Raw genomic sequence first — 22739 nt, 5'->3', positions numbered from 1 at the left:
CATACACAAACACCAAGCATTCAAGTTAAATGTTAATCTACTGTTAATGTTTATATGGTAGAAAACGTTAGATTTGTGCCAAAAGGCACATTGTAAATTTACCCACATTGAATTCTCACTAGATTTAGAAAATTGATCTGCTTGCCTACTAAGGACAGTTTGTTTCTGCCTGTGGATTCTAGGGGTTTTTCATCATTAACACATTGAGGTTATTCTGTCTGGCAGTGATAGGGAACAAACATTGGCCTATTTCCTTCACCAAAGGAGTTAGTTGCTAGGAAACATTTCAACTTTAATCAGGCATTGCCAATAAACTGCAACCATCTGGAAATATCTTAGAGAAATTCTCTGTTATATTCATTTTACAGAATTAATTAGATCTTAGTCTACAACCTGGTCCACTTGGGCTTCTATAACAAAACACCTTACATAGGGACAGTGTAATTATAAAGGACTAAAATTTGTTAATTATAGTTCTCCAAGCCGAGGAGTCCAGGATCAAGTCACCAATAGATTCTGGTGTCTAGTGAGGGCTGCTCTCTGCTTCCAAGATGGCCCCTTCTTGCTGCATTCCCACCTGGTGGAAGGCAGAAGGTCAACAGGGACCCAACTGAATCCTTTTAAAAGGTCACCAATCCAATTGATGAGAATGGTGCCCTCATGACATAATCACATCCTGAAGACCCCACACCTTAATATTGTCAAAATGAGTCTTAGTTTCCAACAAATGAATTTAGGGGGACACATACCTTTAAACCATGGCACCTACTAAGTACATTTCTGTTAAATCATACTGCCTGAATTCTCTCCCCAATATTGCAGGTCACAAGCAGAAGATAATTTACTTGCAAAATTATTTTATTTTTGCAAATCTATTTCAGTTTTTATGAATGAGATAGATTCACTAAAAGAATTCACATAAATGTATTTGTAAACTTTCTTTATAAATGAGGGGGAAATGAATATAAAAAATATAAAGTTGATTGATTTAAGGGCACTGAAACTGATCATCAGTTATTTAATAAGTACCTACAGAGCTTCTACATTGGGCCAGTAGTTATGCTAGGTATGATGGTTTCAATAAGCAACAAAACTTATTTTCTACATGGTGCTTAATGTTTGATTATAGGATTCAGGGTACTATGGAGAGGTAGAGTAGGGACAATGAAACCAGATAAGTTATGTATTTCCCAATTACAATGGTGGGACAGGCAACAAATAGACTTTCCCACTACAAAATGGAGAAGTTGGGAGGAAGAGAGGAGTAAGATGTCCAAATCAAGTTTAACACCTAGCAAACAAATGCCATTAGATCTTGAGGCTCAAGAATAATTATTTTTAGTTTGATGCTCTGTCTTCCAGACCAATGTCCTGCAAAGCTCTTTTGGGTGGGGGTTGTGCCCTCAAAGCTCTGCAGTGAGAGAGTCATATCCACCTCCAAGGCTCAGCTGAGTGGAATTCTCAACCCACAGGCTCCACGCTGCCACCCTCTAGCCTGTTGAAACCAAGGCAATGGCTATCTCCCCGACTGAAAACTAAGGAAGCTGTACTTATGACCTCTGAATTGCCTTCAAGATTACTGCTTTTTCTTTTTCTTTTCTTTTCTTTTCTTTTTTTTTTTTTTGAGATGGAGTCTTATCTGTTGCCCAGGCTGGAGTGCAGTGACAAAATCTTAGCTCACTGCAACCTCTGCCTCCCAGGTTCAAGCATTTCTCTTGCCTCAGCCTCCTGAGTAGCTGGGATTACAGGCATGCACCACCACACCCAGCTAATTTTTGTAGTTTTAGTAGAGATGGGGTTTCACCATGTCCACCAGGCTGGTCTTGAACTTCTGACCTTGTGATCCTTCCGTCTCCACCTCCCAAAGTGCTGGGATTACAGGTGTACACCACCTCACCCACCCTCAGCCAATTACTGCTTTTTCTTATCTTGAAGAGTAGTACACATCTGTAGCCAAATAGCTTGATGTTCTGATACTGCAGCCTATAAGAAGTCCTGTAGCTTTCTTTCTATTTATGCTGTTTCCATTGCCTTTAGCTTTGTCAACCTGAAATAATATTTTTGTTGTCTAGAGAAATTTTAAATTGTCATATTTATCAATTTTTTTCATGTTTTTTATTTTTTTTTCTTTTGTTTTGCAGGTTTATTTTTCATAGGTAGGTCATTACTCCACTTAGAACTCTTTTATATATAAGTAGATATCTAACTTTATTGTATATAAATAGCTAATCACTCCAATAACAACGAAGACTTTCTCTTTTCTACTGATTTGTAATGCTACTTTTGCCAGCCATCAACTTTTCATGGATTTGTAGATCTGTTTCCAAGCTTCCTCTCTTATTCTATTGCTTAATATTTTTGTATCAACAATTTCCCTTAAATATTGCTGACAACGTATTTCTTCTTGAATATTATTTTGGTTTGGTCCCTTTAAACAGCTGCATTTTATTGATGGAAAATACAACAGGCAAAAAGAAGGAGCAAGATACAGGGTTCATTTAGTATCATAAAATAGATTGGCCTTTCATATTTTAACAGCTATGTATTATTTATTTAGTAATTTTGGTTTCGTTTGTAAACAAGCATTTTATGTTGTGGTAAAGAAGAAATATGGGAGTCAAAATACAACTTTAAAGATATATCTAACTTTGTTATTAAAATACATTTCCTACTCCAACATTTTAAATTTTATGTAAAATATTTTGGGATACACTATGCATGTTTTTAAATCACTGGATTTTAAAGCTTTTTAACAGGAAAAAAAAGATATAAAGCTGCAGTGGTAAGGGTAATGGTGAAGTATTGAAGTTTTGTGGGCCTACCAAATGACTGGTTTATATGATTTGTAGAATACTTTTTATTTTACAGACTTAGCTAATATAAGTGGTGCCTAAATAAGTAATGTTTTATAGAATGAATTGATACAGGTGGGAGAGTTATTGTCATAGGAAACTGTCAGAGCCATTTGAACCAGAGCAACTCTATCTTGAAGAGGGGCTGGATAAAATAAGTCTGAGACTTACAGGGCTGCATTCCCAGGAGGTTAGGCACTCTTAGTCAAAGGAGGAGAGAGGAGGTAGCACAAGATACAGGTCACAAAGACTTTGCTGATAAACAGGTTGCATCAAAGAAGCCAACCAAAACCCACCAAAACAAGATGCCAATGAAAGTGATCTCTGGTCTTCCTCACTGCTCATTATATGCTAATAATAATGCATTAGCATACTAAAAGACACTCCCACCAGCACCATGACAGTTTACAAATGCCAAGGCAGTGTCTGGAAGTTACCCTATATGGTCTAAAAAGGGAAAGAATCCTCAGTTCTGGGAATTACCCACCTCTTTCCCAGAAAACTCAGGAATAATCCATTCCTTGTTCAGATATAATCAAGGAATAACTACAAGTATACTCAGTCAAGTATGCTATGCCACTGCTCTGTCTGTGGAGTAGCCATTGTTTTATTCCTTTACTTTCTTAATAAACTTGCTATCACTTTACTCTATGGGCTTATCTCTAAGTCTTTCTTTAGTGAGGTCCAAGAACCCTCTCTGGGGAGCAAGATTGGGACCCCTCTCCAGTAACAAAACTAGGGAAAGTTATCAACTTAACTTACAAGTTAATTAAAATAAGCTTAATTAAACTGAGTAAATATTAAATGCACTATCAAAGAGAATACAGCCAAAGAGACAAAAAACAAGGAAAGCAAGGAGACAGAATCAAGAATGTTTGCATTCTTGAGCCCACAACAGTGCAGGGAGGTAAGAACGTAGTGTGTGTCTGGCCAAGCTGGGCTTAGGTCTCAGTCACAGCTGAATCTGCACAAGCCCCACAGACCCTGCAAATCAGACACCAACCACACACTGCTGATAAGGAAAATCTATGTGCACTGAATTCAAGAGTATTTACAGGTGTAGCCACTTGTGAGCGAACTTACTGGTGCCTCACTAGGGGATGGTCTTAGGAGAAATTTGCTTCACGAATGAAGGGAGAGAAAGTAAAAAAAGATTTGAGATATGTAAAGCACCTTGACCTGCATACTCACTACAGTTTCTAAGCATCTCAGGCCTTTTGTTCCCTCTGCTAACTCAAGTCAGAATCAGTGTAGTTCCATGTAGTCTAGCCTGTTCCACCTGACTGAAATCCATTTGCTTGGGAATTAGTGGGAGTTTATTTCCTGGTAACACTTGCCAATTGCTCTGCAATAAAAGGAGTCCTTTGTTTACCAGGTGCTGCAGGCCACCTATGGGAGTCTCAGTTAACAAAGATTACTAGATCATAAAAAAAAAAAAAAGAAAGAAAGAGAAAAAAGAAACCTGCCTGAGATTTGCATCAGCTACAATTATTGACCATTTTCTGTGACTCAAATAGAAAACATATACCCCGTGGATCTGAATTATCAGGCAATGCCTACTGATATAAATGCCCTGGAGATTTGAATTATTATCAGGCAGCTCCTACAGATTTCTGTTTGTTTTCTTGTTCATCATTAGTCATGGCAGATTACATTATGACTTCTAAGGAGAATGATGCCAGTAAAAAAATAAAGGAGATACATTCCATCATGTTCTTGTGTATCTTTGTGAACTTAGTTTTAGGATTCATATTGACTAGGACTAAACCCAATAACCAAGGCTTACGACTCAATTGCCTGCTTGGGCCAGACAAATAAGATAAATGCATAGTACTACAGGTATAAGACATCCAGGAATGAGGGAAGGTAGGTGTTAAAACACGTGTTCTGAATGAAGAGAACCCCAAACAGGCTTTGTGTGAACAACATCACTGTTTATTCACCTGGGTGCAGGCAGGCTGAGGCACAGGAGCTGGTTTTATAGGTTTGAAGTTAACAGTGGAAAGTTACAGAAGTAATGTCAGGGTGTTTTTTTTGCAAGCTGGGAGGGGGTTGTAGCTTTGCAAGCTGGAAGGGGATCATAGGGTGTGGAGTCATGAGGTTGGCCAAGGTTGGTTACAAAGTCCAGTGACCTTGTCAATTGAGACCAGCATAAGAAACAATAGAAGAATGTCTCAGGTTAGTTAGGCACCACAGGGGTTAATCCGTTTCTTCCAGAAACTCATCTGGAGTGTATGTGCAGGCCACAGAGATTACCATGCCATTCATGGAGTGGTCAGACCTTACATTCCTGTCTTTTTATATTAGTAATATAAAGGAAAAAGAAATGAAGAGTGGAAGGCAGTGGAATATTAGGAAGGCCGGCACAGAGGGGTGATGTTTCTCAGGACTTCTTCGAGTGGGATTGGAGGCAACACAGACACCTCAAAATGGGAAAGAATTTAGACGAGATCTCAGGGAAAGGGGTGATATTGTGGGGTTGTTAGAAGGAGCATTTGTCATATTGACTGATTGATTATAGCTTGTATACGATTTTGTAGGAATTGAGAGATTAATCGGAAAATACAAGGTCCAAATAAAAGAAGGAGAAATATAGTTATCAGATGACTAAGGATTGGAAGAAGCCATGACTCCCAGTTAGAGAGTGTCCAGCCAGTCCAGCCAGTCCAGCCAGCTCCAGAATAACCATTTGCCTGATTAGCGAGTTTTGGGCTCTGTCTTTTAATTTATTGATGGTATCATATACGGAGCCAGACTGGTTTACATCAAAACAACATTCTTCATTTAGGAATAGGCAAAGACCTCCATTTTCAGCAGTCAGTAAATCAAGACCTCTGTGGTTTTGGAGGACAACTGCAGCTAGGGAATTTACTTGAGCTTGAAGAAAGAATAATGATTGAGTTAATTCTGCAATGCTAGCAGAGAAATCATTAGAGAGGCTATGCAAGGGGATGATTGAAGTGGTAAGGCCTGCTATGCCTGGGCTGAGTGCAGTTAATTCCTAACCCTACAAGTAAGGGGATCAATGGGATGACCTGCCTGTGTCATGTCGGGACCACAAGGGGAAGCAGGAGGCTTTTGTCTCCATTGGCAAACTGAATTTTGGGAGTAAGGAAAACTAGGGTACAAGTGCTTGTCCAGTTGGTAGGAAGGCAGATATGAGAAGAACCACAGAGGAAATAAAAGTCCTTGGCTTAGACAGAAGTGGAAGTGTAAACTGAAAAGATGAGAAAGTATTCTAGGGGGAGGGTGTTGGGGTATTGGACCCAATGCCAAGGAAACCAGCAAGGGCTGCGGCTGTAAAAGGTTGTAATGGGGTTTGGTAGGGTAACTGTGTGGAGGGAGAGCTTTTGTTTTCATGGTGTATGAGGAATAGTGTGGTATCTATAAGTAACTACTCACTTTTATTAACAAGATTAGGTTTTGAGCAGAGAATGGGAGCAAGATTAAGAGTGAAATATTAGCTGTATTGCCTGGAGGAAAAGTGTAAACCGGCAACTTAAACAAAAGGAGGGCATGTAAAAGTAAATGAGTACAGTGAATTTGAGCACAAAAAGATTACATGTTCTTATCTTGCTGAAAATGTAGGTGTGATTTATTGAAGCAATTACATTCTTTTTTTTTTTTAAGACGGGGTTTCACCATGTTGGTCAGGCTGGTCATGAACTCCCAACCTCAGGTGATCTGCCTGCCTTGGCCTCCAAAGTACTTGGATTACAGGCGTGAGCCACCACGCCCAGCCTCAATTACATTCTTAAGAGAAGGAATTTATTCTTTTCACTGTTAATGTATATAATGTCTCAGAACATAAAATGATCTAGGTGTTTGCATGTGGCCAAATTGTAAAACAATATGTTCTAGGATTCTGCCAAGTCATCAGACAGCATTCCCACATCTCCCATTCAAGATCACAGGATATCAGCTTTAAAGAAACACTGTGAAGCCCAATTAATCTAAAAGGTGGTCCATTTTTGTTAGTATCTTGGTTTAGGGCACTGTTCTGTTTTATTGTACAGGTCACAAAACTCACGTGAAATCTGGAACTGATCCAGCTTTTCCAATTGAAGAAATAAGTACCCAGTTCACCTCCTTGCCTCCAAATGGTATTTTGAAATTTATTAATCAAACTATTCTAATAATGGATTGATTTCATCCATCTGTAGCAAGAATAAGTGCTGGATAATTAAATTCAATTATATTATCAACCATAAGAAATAAGTAAATGTATACAAAAGAAGACATACATGAGGCCAACAAGCATATGAAAAAATGCTCATCATCACTGGCCATTAGAGAAATGCAAATCAAAACTACATTGAGATACCATCTCACACCAGTTAGAATGGCAATCATTAAAAAATCTGGAGACAACAGATGCTGGAGAGGATGTGGAGAAATAGGAACACTTTTACACTGTTGGTGGGAGTGTAAATTAGTTCAACCATTGTGGAAAACAGTGTGGCGATTCCTCAAGGACCTGGAAATAGAAATTCCATTTGACCCAGCAATCCCATTACTGGGCATATATCCAAAGGATTATAAATCGTTCTACCATAAGGACACATGCACACGAATGTTCATTGCAGCACAGTTTACAATAGCAAAGACCTGGAACCAACCCAAATGCCCATCGATGATAGACTGGACAGGAAAAATGTGGCACATATACACCATGGAATATTATGCAGCCATTAAAAACGAGGAGTTCGCGTCCTTTGTAGGGACATGGATGAACCTGGAAACCATCATTCTCAGCAAACTGACACAAGAACACAAAATCAAACACCACATGTTCTCACTCATAGGCGGGTGTTGAACAAGGAGAACACATGGACACAGGGAGGGGAGCACTATACATGGGGGTCTGTTGTGGGGGAGTGGGGGGGACAGTGGGGGGGTGGGGAATTGGGGAGGGATAGCATGGGGAGAAATGCCAGATATGGGTGAAGGGGAGGAAGGCAGCAAATCACACTGCCACGTATGCACCTAAGCAACAACCTTGCATGTTTTTCACATGTACCCCAAAACCTAAAATGCAATAAAAAAAAAAAAAAAAAAAAAAAAAAAAAAAAAAAAAGAAATAAGTAAATGTATATTATTGTTGCTTCTGAAATCTAAATATGACAAAGATTTGATTTCAGGCACCTGAACTTTGTAGCTCTGTCAATTTGAACAAAAACATTAATGAAGGTTATCTGAGCTTTGGCTATCTTACTTCTAAAATTAGGATAATAATCTCTTCTTTTTAGAGTTTTTGTTCAGATAAAATATAAATGTTTTACCATTATAATTCTTATTTGTATTATTAATGCACCATTAATTTTTAATTCTACTTAGACAGATGACATTATACTGCAAACCTTTTGTTATTAATTTCATATGATTTAAGTAGTACTCTAACTGGTGATTAATTTTTTAAAAGAATGATTGTTCATTCATTCTTAGTATTTGATATATCTAATCTAGCATTTTCCTGCTGAGGAAATAAATGCTCTATTCAAATACTGGTGTATGTTTGTGACATAATTTCAGGTCTTGATGTGTAATGAAAAGTATATATTTGTATGGATATGTATTTATTTAGTTAACAACAGACACATTCTTCAGTTTTTGTTTTCCAATTTTAGATTTCCAAATGTTAGTTTTTCTGTTTTGTCTAAAATTGTTAACTCATAATTCTACTTCAACTTAGTATCTATACATCAAAATACGATCACTTCCTTTAGAATTCAAAAAAGAGTGTTTGAGAGTAAATGCACTACCACAGAATTTTATTACCAGAAGAAACCTTGCAGTATAGTTTATAAATACTAAAACTGAGGTTTTAATGTTACTAAGTTGACATTAAAGCTCATTACATGAATATTACTCCTGAAAGATGCTGGGTTTTGAAATGTCTATATTACTTCATGGTAAAAACAGAGAACATAGAATATTCTTTTCACTGACTGACAAAAGGAGAAAATTAAAAAGGCAGTTCTGGGTGAAGAAGCTTTTGAGGCATTATTTTTCTTTAAAAATATGAATATATTAGATGTTGGAGTGAGACACTGATGTTTCCATATTTCATTTCATCACTTCTATGTCAGTGCTCTGCAACCTATCACCTTGGTTAGTGGGTTCAAGAGGGCCTAGTTCTGGGAGGCTTATTTGCTCCTTACTGGTCCAGTAAAGGGGAGGTTTTCAACATGCTAATCTGGCTGAGGCCTTATGAGATTGCTATTTGCCTGTGACCTGTTGAGCCTCTCTTGCCTTCTCCACGGGGGAAGTTACACAATTTATTTTGAACAGGCCAAGCTTATCTTTCATGAAGTGGCAGCCTTTATCCTGTATTGTTTCTACTGATTAATGCCAGTAGGTTCTTATCTGTCTTGAACAGTTGCTGCTGTGAGGTGCTAAACCTGTGCCCTTATTCACAGGAAATGCACCTCCACCACCACCCCAGGGTTCATTGACATCATGGTCAGTGGGAAAAGTAACTTCATGCCCATGTACCTTCACAGGAGTCCAAATCCCTTCACTTTGTTCAGAGGGGATTACAAACACCAAAGGCTGTTGTGTTGTCCATAGCTAAGCTTGGCAAATGGGCTCACACAAGTCACTTATAGTATCCTTACCACTCTGCTTCTCTAGATTCTGTTAGCCAAATGTATCCAAGTTGTTTCATCTCTCATACATTGTGAATACTTTTCCCTCCTGTTTTGAGATACCAAAGAGGTAATTTTCCTCTTACTCAAACCCTACTACAAAACGTAATGTTTAATTTACCTTGCACTTAGGCTTTCTCTCTTTCTACATGGCTGAGAGGGAGATCTCTCAATAACAGTGCCCTCTTGCACAAAGTGCAAAATAATAAAACTAGTACAACAGAGGACAATGCAATGCTCTGAAACCATTTTATGCACCATCAAGTAATTATTCTATTGTTCCATGTTATTGTTTAACATGTAGTGGTAAAGCCTTAGGTATCAGGAACACCATGTGGAACTGGTCCCAACTTGATAAATTATTGGAATGTAGGAGGTGTGACATACTGCTTTGAGGTGTGCACACTGCTTTGAGGTGGCACACTGCTTGCAGGAGGTATGGCCACTGCTTTGAGCCTTTGCTGCCATTCCAACACCATAGGAGAATTACAAGCTTTATATCCTGGTACATGTACAAGTATTCACAGACCTAGTTAGCTTCAAAGTTCTAAATGGAATGTTTATTGTTCTAGGTGTTCCTATCTGCCCATCTTTGATTCTTTCTAGCAATAATTTTGAGACTGGCTTGTGGGCTGAATGGAGTATGAAGCCTTTTCAAATTCACCTCCCAGGTACCCAATTACATGCAGTTTCCAGAAACTAAGGTGCTTCAAATGTTGGTCTCTATAACTATTACATACTCCCTTTCATTTATGCATGTGTTCGTATTCACGACCTAACTAATGAAGACCTTAAACTCATACTATGTATCTTAAACTATTTGGGCTGCTTAAACTCATACTATATATCTTAAATTGTTTGGGCTTGCCGTAACAAATACCATAGACTCGATGACTTATAACAACAGAAACTGGTTTCTCTGCTTCTGGAGCCTGGGAAGCCCAAAATCAAAGTGTCAACAGATTTAGTGTCTGATGAGGGCCCACTTCCTCACAGATGACCAACTTCTTACTGTAACCTCACAGGGAAGACACTGGGAGGGATCTTTCTGGGGTCTATTTTTATAAGGGCATTACTCCCAATTCTAGGAACTCCTCCCTTGTGACCTAATCATCTGCCAAAATCTCTACTTCCTAAAACCATTGGGAGTTAGGATTTTAACATATTCATTTCAGAGAGATATATTCAGTCCATTGGACTGGGAAACTGTAGTATTCAAGAATTTATGACTTTGCTGATGCTTCATTGCTGCCCATATAATATCAAAGAATAGTTTGATGTGTTTTTAGAGACATTGCCTAGGATTCTAGATTTGGGACAAATCTCTAAGCTTCAGTACAAAGTATTCAAAATAGAAAGAAGACATTTATGTTCCTCTCTAAAGAAAAGAAAAACAAATGCCATAGTTGAAGTGTGACAAAATCTTCCAAGTTCATCTTACATCTAACTTGAAAATCACCATGTATATGAAATATATCTGACCCTAAGTGAACCTCTTCTCTCTTACTCTAATTGATACTACTCTTTCCCAATCCATTATCTATGTCAACCATTCCTGCTATTCCTCTTCTTTAGGATACCTGGATTCACTTTATAGCTCTTCCATGCTAATGGATAACACAAGACCTCTGAGGCTCATATTTTGATCCATGAAACAGGGATGAGGGTTGACCTACAAATGATCTGCAAGTTTCTACAGTGAACCCACTAGCAAATACTTCTGTAAATAGAGTGTTTCATAAGTATGAGACCTCATGGTGGAAACTCAATTTTCTTCAGAATTAAGAAACCTATATATTTGGGTGAAGCAAAATGCAAAATGCATATTCCTTCTAAGACTTCAGGAGAACTTTCCAATTAACATAATTGTGTGATTATTACTATTCTTTGAAGACCTGTGATATAGAAATTATTTAAACCGTGGGTGTTTATAAACTGTTTTTGTATTTTAGGTTCACTGACAACAATATATTACTTTATGTTACACTCCTTCCAATACTATGTTACACTCCTTCCAACACTATGTTACACTCCTGCGTAACATTGTATTGGAAGTTCTGGCCAGGGCAATTAGGCAAGAGATAGCAATAAAGCATATTCAAATAGGAAGAGAGGAAGTCAAATTGTCTCTGCTTGCAAATGACATGATCCTATATTTAAATTTATTGTCTTGTGCTGGTTTTCAAAGGGAATGTTACCAGCTTTTGCCCATTCAGTATGATATTGGTTGTGGGTTTGTCATAAATTGCTCTTATTATTTTGAGATATGTTCCATCAATACTTAGTTTATTGAGAGTTATTTACACGAAGGGATGTTGAATGTTACCGAAGGCCTTTTCTAGGTCTATTGAGATAATCATGTGGGTTTTGTCATTATTTCTGTGACAAATTATGTTTATTGATTTGCATGTATTGAACCAGACTGGCATCCCAGGGATGAAGCCAATTTCATCATCATGAATAAGCTTTTTGATGTGCTGGATTCAGTTTGCCAGTATTTTATTGAGAATTTTAGCCTTGACATTCATCAGAAATATTTGCCTGAAGTTTTCTCTTTTTTGTTATTGTATCTCTGCCACGTTTTGGTATCAGGATGATGGCTGCCTTCTAAAATGAGTTAGGGAGGAGTCCTTCCTTTCAATTGTTTGGAATGGTTTCCAAAGGAAGGGTACCAGTTCCTCTTTGCATTTCCTGTAGAATTTTGGCTGTAAATCCACCTGGTTCTGGGCTTTTGTTTTGGTTGGTAGGCAATTTATTACTGCCTCAATTTTGGAACTTGTTATTGGTCTATTCAAGGATTCAACTTCTTCATGGTTTAATCTTGGGAGGGTGTGTGTGTCCAGGAATTTATCCATTTCTTCCATATTTTCTAGTTTATTTGTATAGAGGTGTTTATAATATTCTCTGATGGTTGTTTGTATTTCTGTGGAGTCATTGGTGATAACTCCTTTATCATTTTTTATTGTGTCTATTTGATTCCGCTCTCTTTTCTTCTTTATTAGTCTAGCTAGTGGTCTATTTTATTAAATTTTTTTCAAAAAAACAGTTCCTGGATTCATTGATTTTTTTCAAGGGTTTTTCACATGTCTATCTCATTCAGGTCCACTCTGATCTTAGTTATTACTTGTTTGCTGCTCGCTTTTGGACTTACTTGCTCTTGCTTCTCTAGTTCTTTTAGTTATGATGTTAGGTGTCCGTTTGAGATCTTTCTGGCTTTTTGATGTAGGCATTTATTGCTATAAATTTCCCTCTTAACACTGCTTTAGCCATGTCCCAGAGATTTTGGTTCATTGTCTCTTTGTTCTCATTGGTTCCAAATAACTTCTTGATTTCTTCCTTACATTCATTATTTACTGATATAGTTTGGCTCTGTGCCCTCACCCAAATTTCATCTTGTAGCTCCCACAATTTCACCATGTTGTGGGAGAGATGCATTGAGAGATGACTGAATCACTGGGGTGGGTCTTTCCTGTGCTGTTCTCATGACTATGAATAGGTCTCACAAGATCTGATGGTTTTAAAAATGGGAATTTCTCTGCACTAGCTCTCTTTTTGTCTGCTGCCATTTATGTAAGATGTAACTTGCTCCTGCTTGCCTTCCGCCATGATTCTAATTATGTGACTGATTTTAGAGTAAGAGCTATGTGCCACTAAGAAGAATGTATATTCTGTTACTTTGGGGTGGAGAGTTCTGTAGATATCTATCAGGTCCACTTGATCCAGAGCTGAGTTGAAGTATTAGATATTTTTGTTAATTTTATGTCTTGATGATCTTTCTAATATTGACAGTGGGGTTTTAAAGTCTTCCACTATTATTATGTGGGAGTCTAAGTCTCTTTGTAGATCTCTAGGAACTTATTTTATGAATCCGTGTTCTCCTGTATTAGGTGCATATATATTTAGAATTGTTAGTGTATTTTGTTGAATTGATTTCTTTACTATTATGTAATGCCCTCCTTTGTCTTTTTTGATCTTTGTTGGTTTAAAGTCTGTTTTGCTTTTTTTTAAATTTCCATTTGCTTGATGAATTTTCCTTCATCCCTTTATTTTGAGACTGTGTGTGTCTTTGCACACAAGATGGGTCTCCTAAATATAGCACACCAATGGGTCTCAACTCCTTATCCAATTTGCCAGTCTGTGTCTTTAAATTGGGGCATTTAGCCTATTTATATTTAAGGTTAGTATTGTTATGTTCGAATTTGATCTTGCCATCACGATGCTATTTGGTTATATTAGACACTAGTAGATGCAGTTTCCTCACAGTGTCATTAGCCTTTATCTTTTGGTGTGCCTTTGAAGTGGCTAATACCAGTTTTTCTGTTTCATATTTAGTGCTTTTTTTTCAGGAGCTCTTGCAGGGGAGACTTGGTGGTAATGAAATCCCGTAGCATTTGCTTGTCTGAAAAGAATTTTATTTATCCTTTGCTTGTGAAGTTTAGCTTGGCCAGAAATAAAATTCTGGATTAGAAATTCTTTTCTTTAAGAATGTTGAATGTTGTCCCCAACTCTCTTCTGGCTTGTAGGGTTTCTGTTGAGAGGTCTGTTGTTAGTCTGATGGGCTTCCCTTTGTAGGAGACCAGGCCTTTCTCCCTGGCTGCACTTAACAGTTTTTCCTATATTTCAACCTTGGAGAATCTGATGATTATGTGTCTTGGAGTTGACCTTTTCAGGAATATCTTAATGGTGTTCTCTGCATTTCCCGAATTTGCATGTTGGCCCATCTTGCTAGGTTGGGGAAGTTCTCCTGGATATCCTGAAGTGTGTTTTCCAACTTGTTTCCATTCTCCCCGTCTTTTTCAGGTACTCTAGTCACTCATCGTTTCAGTCTTTTCTCATAGTCCCATAGTTCTCAAAGGTTTTCTTCATTCCTTTTCATTCTTTTTTTCTCTAATCTTGTCTGCCTGACTTATTTCAGCAAGATGGTCTTCAAGCTCTGATATTTTTTCATCCACGTGATCAATTTGAGCTATTGATACTTGTGTTTGCATCACAAAGTTCTCATGCCATGTTTTTCAGCTCCTTCAGGTCATTTATGTTCCTCTCTAAACTGGTTATTCTAGTTAGCAGCTCCTATAACGTTTTATCATGTTTCTTAGCTTCTTTCAATTGGTTAAAACATGCTTCTTTAGCACAGTGAAGTTTGTTATTACCCGCCTTCTGAAGCCTGTTTCTGTCAATTCATCCATCTCAGCCTTCACCTAGAGCTGTGCCCTTGCTGGAGAGATGTTGCAATCATTTGGAAGAGAAGAGGCACTCTGGCCATTTGCATTTTCAGCATTTTTTTTTTTTTTTTTATTCTCTTCTTCATGAGTTTGTCTAGTTTCAATCTTTGAGGCTGCTGACTTTTAGAAGGGGTTTTGGGGGATTTTTTTTTGTTGAGGCTGTTATTGCTTTCTGCTTGTTTGCTTTTCTTTCAACAGTCAGACCCCTCTTCTCTAGGGCTGCTAAGGCTTGCTGGGGGTTTATTTCAGACCTTATTCATTTGGGTTCCTCCTTCACCTGGAGACATCATCCGAAGAGGCTGGAGAACAACAAAGATGAATGCCTGCTCCTTCCTTTGGCATCTCTATCCTTGAACAGCACCAACCCTTATAAGAGGGTAGGGACACTCTTATATCAGGTGTCTGGTGGCCCCTTTTGTGGGGGTTCTCACCCAGTTGGGAGGCATGGGATCTGAGACTCACTTAACAAAGCACCCTGGCTGTTCCTTGGTTGAACAGGTCTACTGTTCTTGGGGGAATCCCATTCATCTGGGCTGCCTGGATTCCTCAGAGCTAGCAGGGGCAAGACTAAGTCAGCTGGTCCACAGAGACCATGGCTACCCTTCCACCTAGGGGCTCAGGCCCAGGGAGATCAGAATTTTGGCCCTAAGCCCCTGGCTAGAGTTGCTAAAGTTTCTGCAGGGAGGCCCCACTCATCAAGGAGGGATGGGTCAGGGTGTGGCCTAAAGAGGCAGTCTGGCCATGATCTGCCACAGCTGATGTGCTGCGCTATGGCGAATGCCTTTTGAGTCCGAGCTTTCCAGTATCTCAGGCACCAGCAGAAAAAATATGATGGGCTGAAGCTGTAGTGATGGCTGCTGTCCTTCCCTTCCAGTAGTTCAGCATCTTAGGCAGCTGGAAGCTGCAGTGAGGGCTGCTGTCCTTTTCCTGCGTAGCTCAGTTGTCTCAGGTAACAGGCAGCTGCAGTGATGATGGCTTTCCCTCCCTGTGGGAACTCAGTAGTCCTAGGAAGATGCCAGTTGAGTAGCTGTTGAATATCTGTGCAGCTCTGTAGTTGGGACCTAAGGCCCTGGTGGCATGGGCTCATGAGTGGAATCTCATGATCCATGTGTTGCACAGATCATGGAAAAGGCACAAATCCCCAGACTGGAGAGCATAATCACTCACTGCCTCCCTTGGCTGGGGGATGGGAGCTCCCCTTGCCCCATGTGGCTCTCAGGTGAGGTGATGCACCACCCTGCTTTTCCTTGCTCTTTGTGGTCATGCTAACCACCTAGTCAGTCCTGATGACAGAACCTGGGGATACCTCGGTTCCCAGTGCAGGATTCACACACTGTTTTGTTTCTTCTCGGTGGGAGCCTTTGATTGCAGCTGCTTCTTGTCAGCCATCTTGGCCCCACCTACCCCCCTCCCCCAGCTATATAGCAGTTTTTGGAAATAATTAGTGGCAATTGTTTAACATGACAGTTGAGTGAGGTCTTAATAATAGCTAGGGGATATAAGAAGTGACCAAAATCTCTAAAAAAGAAAATCTGGGGAATAGGATATTAATAGGGGCTTTAAAAGTTCTGACACACTCCTGAAAATTTAGAGGGAAACGTACATGTACAGAACTGCGCACATACCCATAAAAGACCTGAAAAGGAAATAATCTCTCTCCTGTGGCTGACCTTAAGGTCTTGTGCAAGCAATGAGAGAAAGCTAAGCCAGTATTGTAACTCATCTATTGGATCTTTGAAATAGTACCCCCGAACACACAAAGAACCTTTTGGAAAAGGCTGGGAGATACACTTACGCAGCATATTTGTGGAAAACTGTAGCCATTTATTGGATGACTACTATGCCAACTGAATAGATGTCAGTGGTCACACATAACAAAGAATACAGATTCATATAATTAGTTGAGGAAAGTAACCAAACAAATACACAATAGAAAAAATACCACCAATAATAAACGCTGAGGAAGGGGCAAATACAGTTTTCAGAGTTGTCATATTATATTATTCTAAATATATGGTTTTCAACAAATTATGAAGCATGTAAAGAAGTAGGAATGTAAGATCAACAGGGCCTGAAGTGAACCCCCAGCAAACTGCAGCAGCCCTACAGAAGAGAGACCTGACCGATGAAAGAAAAGCAAGCAAGCATAAAGCAACAACAACAGCATCATCAAAAAAAAAAGGCCCTCACAAAAACCCCATCCGAGGATCAGCAGCCTCCAAGACTGAAACTAGAGGAACTCATGAAGATGAGAAAGAATCAATGAAAAAATGTGGAAAACCCAAAAGGCCAAAGTGCCTCTTCTCTTCCAAGTAATTGCAACGTCTCTCTGTCAAGGGCACAGAACTGGACGGAAGATCAGATGGATGAGTTGACAGAAGTAGGCTTCAAAATATAGGTGACAAAAAACTACACTGAGCTAAAGGATCATGTTCTAACTCAATACAAAGAAGCTAAGAACCTTGATAAAAGGTTAGAGGAATTGCTAACTAGAATAACAAGTTTAGAGAGGAACATAAATGACCTGATGGAGCTGAAAAACACAACACGAGAACTTCATGAAGCACACACAAGTATCAATAGCCAAATCGACCAAGCAGAGGAAAGGATATAAGAGTTTGAAACCACCTTACTGAAATAAAACATACAGAAAAGAATAGAGAAAACAATGAGTGAAAAGGAATGAACTAAGCCTCCAAGAAATATGGGACTCTATAAAAAGACTGAATCTATGATTGATTGGAGTACCAGAAGAAAACAGCAAGAATGGAAACAAGTTGGAAAACACACTTCAGGATGTCATCCAGGAGAACTTCCCCAACCTAGCAAGACAGGCCAACACGCAAATTCAAGAAATGCAGAAAACACCATTAAGATACTCCATGAGCTCAACCCTATGACACATAATCATCAGATTCTCCAAGGTTGAAATGAAGGAAAAATTGTTAAGGGCTGTTAAGCCAGAGAGAAAGGCCTGGTCTCCTACAATGGGAAGCCCATCAGATAACAGACCTCTCAACAGAAACCCTACAAGCCAGAAGAGAATGGGGACCAATATTCAACATTCTTAAAAAAAAGAATTTCCAACCCAGAATTTCAACCCAGATGTTAAAACCAGTGATGCAAAGTGAAATCATCCTCTGCTGCAGTTTCCCATAAAGCTCTGTTATACCAGTTCCCCCTTGGTGCTGTGGAAGTCTTGGAGCTATTGAAAAGAAATAAAATCCTACATGCAGAAGAGGACAACAATAAAAAAATTAAGATAGCATGTTTTGAGTATGAAATTGTGGAAAGCACAAAAATAAATATCCTCATAGAGTCTATTGCCACAAATCAGTCTTCACATAAGTGTATATATGGGCTATGTGTGTACATGTATTTATACATATCACACATACATATTAATACATTCACATACATATACAAAATTAACCAGGAAACTCTTTCCTAGAGGTTCTCAATATGACTTTTCTTTAGCCAAATCTAAGTAATAAAACCAAATGCATACCTATAATAGAGAAAGGAGGCTGGATTCATTATGATTGACAACTAACCAATATTTGTCCTTTGGGTTAGGATATTCCTTTTATAAACAAATTGTTCTTCAAGAACTTAACAAAATAGAACATTTAGCAATAGTTCTTAAAGTCCTTAGAAAACCATCATCAAAATCACATGGGAATTTACTAGAAAAGCAAATTCTCAAGCCCCATTCTAAATATATTGAATAGGAAAGCCTAGATATGAGGAACACATATTGAATTTTAACAAGATTTCCAGGTGAATCTGAGACATACTAAAATTTGAGAACCACTATTTTACCATGCAAGAGCAGATACTGAGCTTTGGTTAGGCAACCAACAGTGTGTTTATGTTATTCCTTGATGTTTTCTAATTTAAGATAGTACTTTTTGGCTGAGTGCAGTGGCTCATGCCTGTAATCCTAGCACTTTGGGAGGCCAAGGTATGTGGAGCACCTGAGGTCTGGAGTTCCAGAGTAGCCTGACCAACATGGCAAAACCCGATCTCTAAGTAAATACAAAAATTAGCCAGGTGTGGTGGCAGGTGCCTCTTAACCCAACTACAGGAGGCTGAGGTAGGAGAATTGCTTGAACTTGGGAGGCAGAGGTTACAGTGAGCTGAGATTGCACCATTGCACTCCAGCCTGGGTGACAGAGCGAGACTCCATCTCAAAAAAAAAGATAGCATTTTTCTTCAGGACTATAATACAATGAAAGTTAAGATACTTAAACAAATACAGAGCTGTAATAAGCCAAGGATGACAAAAAGATAAGATTGTATTGCAGGGCATAAGATTTCAACAAATTTCAGAATATGGAAAAAGGTAGATGTCACAAACCATTTTGCAAAACACAGGAAGTCACAAAAGGTGTATAGACAGATATAATTAAGGAGATCCAATTTATTTCTACAGTACCCCAGAGAGAAGGAGGGATTGGTGATGCCAAATAAAGGAAAGGTTAAAATTCTATGATGGAATTAGTGTTCTTACAAGGAGAGGAAGAAGAACCAGAGCTCTTCCTCCCCCTGCCTTGGGAGGACACAGCAAGACTGTGTAAGCCAATAGGAGAGCCCTCAACAGATGATGATTTTACTGGCTCCCTGTCCTTGGACTTCACAAACTCTAGAACTGTGAGAAAGAAATGTCTGTTGTTTAAGTCACCCAGACTAAGCTATTTTGCTGTTGCAGCAGAAGCTAAGACAGATGTTACTACTGTCTGAATGTTTGTGTCCCCTCAAAATGTATACGTTGAAGCCTAATCACCAACGTGATATTTTAGGAGGTAGGGCCTTTGTGAGATTAGGTCATGAGAATGGTGCTCTCATAAATGGGATTAGTACCAAAAAACAAAACAAAACAAAAAAACAGAGAGACTCCTAGCCCCTTCCACTTTGTGAGGACATGGTGAGAAGATGCCATGTATACGTCATAATGTAGGCCCTCTGCAGACACTGAACCTCCTGGCATCTTGGTCTTGGATTTACCAGCCTCCAGGACTATGAGAAATAATTTTCTGTTGTTTATAAGCTACCCAGGTTATGGTATTTTTTTTTAGTTGCCCTCATGAACTACATGAAAAGAAGTCAAAATGTAAATAGATACATTCTCAATTTTAATACCTCTGAATAATTGATAGATCAATCAAACCAAATATTAGCTAAAGTAACAGCAAATTAATAAACAGACCCAGCCAATTAGAAAAAAAATACATCACTTGTACACAACTGCAGAATACACCTATTTCTCATGTAAAATATTTAACAAAAATTGGCTGTGTACCAGAAGGTCATAATGCAAGTGTTAAAAAATTTCAAATGACTGAAACCATACACAGCATGTGCTCGCACTACAATTTAATTATAAATAACAAAAAGACAACTAGAAATTCCCAACTGCTTGGCAATAAGGAAATGAACATGTGTCAAGGAAGAAATCATAATAGATGTCCTGGGGTACAACAGGTAGTTTAAAATAAGATTCAAAGCCAGAAGTCAAAATGAAAAAAATAAAAAGTAAAAATCATTAAAAATGAAAATTCTGTATGGTGAAAGCAACATCTAATAAGGTTTAAGCCAGAGACTCAGTAGGCAAATGAAGTGTATCTTGCCCGAGTGCAGTGGCTCACACCTGTAATCCCAGCACATTCTGAGGCTGAGGCCAGTGGATTACCTGAGATCAGGAGTTTGAGACCAGCCTGGCCAACATAGGGAAACTCTGTCTCTACTAAAAATACATAAATTAGCTGGGCATGGTGGTGCATGCCTGTAATCCCAGCTACTCGGGAGGCTGAGGCAGGAGAATTGCTTGAACCTGGGGAGTGCAGGCTGCAGTGAGCAGAGATCATGCCACTGCACTCCAGCCTTGGTGACAGAGTGAGACTCCAACTCAAAAACAAGAAAAAAAGAATTGTATCTTATTTAATATACCCACAATATATAAAGAGCTCTAACAAATCAATAAGGGAGAAAAAAATCCCAATCCAACAACAAAAAAATGGGCATTATATTTCAGACAAATAACAGAACAAAACTGTAAAATAATTAGTAATCATATGAAAAAGTCCTCAGTCTCATTAACAGAATTAACAAACAAAAAAATAAGATACTTGCCATTCACAGTAGGAAACATTTAGAATTGGTATTCTAGAATTTAAGAGGTATGGAAAAATTAGCAATCCCATGACTTATTGGTAGAAGAATGAAATTAATTTTTTGGTAGTGTATACAGAAAAATGTGTGCAAAGATGATGACTACAGCATAATTTATAATTGATGAAACCAGTACTTAGATTATTAGGTCAATGATACAGTTTTGTGTTAGAGGAACAGAGATTTCTAAGATGCATTGTTGGGTGAAAAATATATCAGAGAAGAGTTGTGCAAAATAATCCTATCTATGTAAAAAAAAAAAAAAAAAAAACACAAACAAAACACTGTGTAGCTGTGTATATACATATTTGTATGTATACAACATTTACTGAGCACTTACTCTACGGTAGGCATCATTCTAAACTTTATATATATATTTAACTTCCTTAATCATTATAAAAATCCTATACGGTAGATATGATTTCTACTCTCATTTTACCAATTACAAAACAGGTACAGATGTTGTCAAGTAACTTTTCACAAGCCACAGGGACAGGAAGTAAAAGAGAAAGAATTCAAACGTAGGTAGCTTGATTTTCCTTCCTCCTTTTTCTATCTTATTTTCTCAGTTTCTTTCTCCACCTTCCTCCCTTCCATTCCCTTTTTTCTTCTCCCTCACCTCTCTTAGTATGTCTTCAAATGTCTGTGTCAACCTTGGTTAGCAGGGTAATCGGGAGAAAAGTATCGGGAAGGGAGAGGGTGAGGGTTCATTTTTCTCCATATATGGCGTTATTGTTTGGAAGATGATGTGTCACGTTATAAATTTTTTTTGGAAGATCATGTGTTATGCTGTAATTTTTTTTTTTTTTTTGAGACTGAGTCTTGCTCTGTCTCCCTAGTCTGGTGTGCAGTGGCAGGATCTTGACTCACTGCAACCTCTGCCTCCCGGGTTCAAACGATTTTTCTCCTGCCTCAGCCTCCCCAGTAGCTGGGATTACGGGGGCACACCACCACACCCGGCTAATTTTTGTATTTTTAGCAGAGACGGGGTTTCACCAGCTGTCCACGCTGGTCTCGAACTCCTGACCTCAGGTGATCCGCCTGCCTCAGCCTCCCAAAGTGCTAGGATTACAGGCGTGTAAATAAAAGTTTTAAAAATCAGTAAAAAACGTCACTGCAATACGTATTTATTGCATGGGGGTGTGCCAGTTGCAGGCACACCCAGAAAAATCAAAGGCATGTCCTGAAAAATTATACCTCATCACTTTCAGTCTGAAAACAAGTTAAAAATGCCTTTTGATGGAAAGAAAAGGGAAGAGGGCCAGGGCTAGAAAGAAAATAATCTTGACCGCTCCTCATTTATGGTCCAAGCTCCCTAACCTTGAACAGCCGCAGGCTTCTGAGGGATGGAGGTCAAGACCAGAGTAAAGAAATTCCTCGGGGGAGGCCACTTCCCGGCTCATGATTTTCCAGTTCCAGCTGGTGTCAAGGTCCCAGTTCATCTCTGCCTTTAACTACCAGACAAATACGGAGATGGGAAGGGGGACAAGGGACGGGCTGGGGGGCAGCTCCGAGTCGCAGCCTGGGTGGTGGGTGCAGTCCCGCCCCCAGGTCCGCCGCCCTCCAGCAGCAAAAGCCGAATACCGAGCGCCCGCGCAGGAACTAGGGGAGGGAAGCCTTGTTGTACCTTGGGGTCCAGAAACCTAAACGAGGGGCTGCTGCAGGTGCACGCTTTGAGGCTGGTCAAGGCCACTTTGCTGCTGACTTCAGGGAGGGTTGGGCAATAGCTGAGCCTGGCAGTCGGGGGGCGGAGGAGAGGAAGCCACGCTAGGACTCGGCTCGCTCACGGCTGTGCGAGAACAGCGGCAGCCATGGGTGGTCGGGCGGCTTCCTCAGTCGCCTCCCTC

General features: G+C 39.2%; 1 long non-coding RNA gene across 2 annotated transcripts in view; it reads right to left on the bottom strand.

The window, feature by feature from the left end:
• Positions 1–22725, bottom strand: part of LOC105706597 (uncharacterized) — a 158283-nt gene extending 135558 nt beyond the window's left edge. For both annotated transcript variants that reach the window (XR_010343469.1, XR_001104859.2), the window contains exon 1: positions 22520–22725. This is a non-coding gene — a long non-coding RNA (uncharacterized LOC105706597). The remainder of the gene's footprint in view (positions 1–22519) is intronic.
• Between the last annotated feature and the right edge of the window lie 14 nt (positions 22726–22739).

The sequence above is a fragment of the Aotus nancymaae genome, unplaced genomic scaffold (assembly GCF_030222135.1).
Source record: "Aotus nancymaae isolate 86718 unplaced genomic scaffold, 86718_ANA_hifiasm-v0.15.2.pri h1tg000019l, whole genome shotgun sequence".
Taxonomy (NCBI): Eukaryota; Metazoa; Chordata; class Mammalia; order Primates; family Aotidae; genus Aotus; species Aotus nancymaae.
This window is presented reverse-complemented; position numbering and strand designations above follow the sequence as displayed.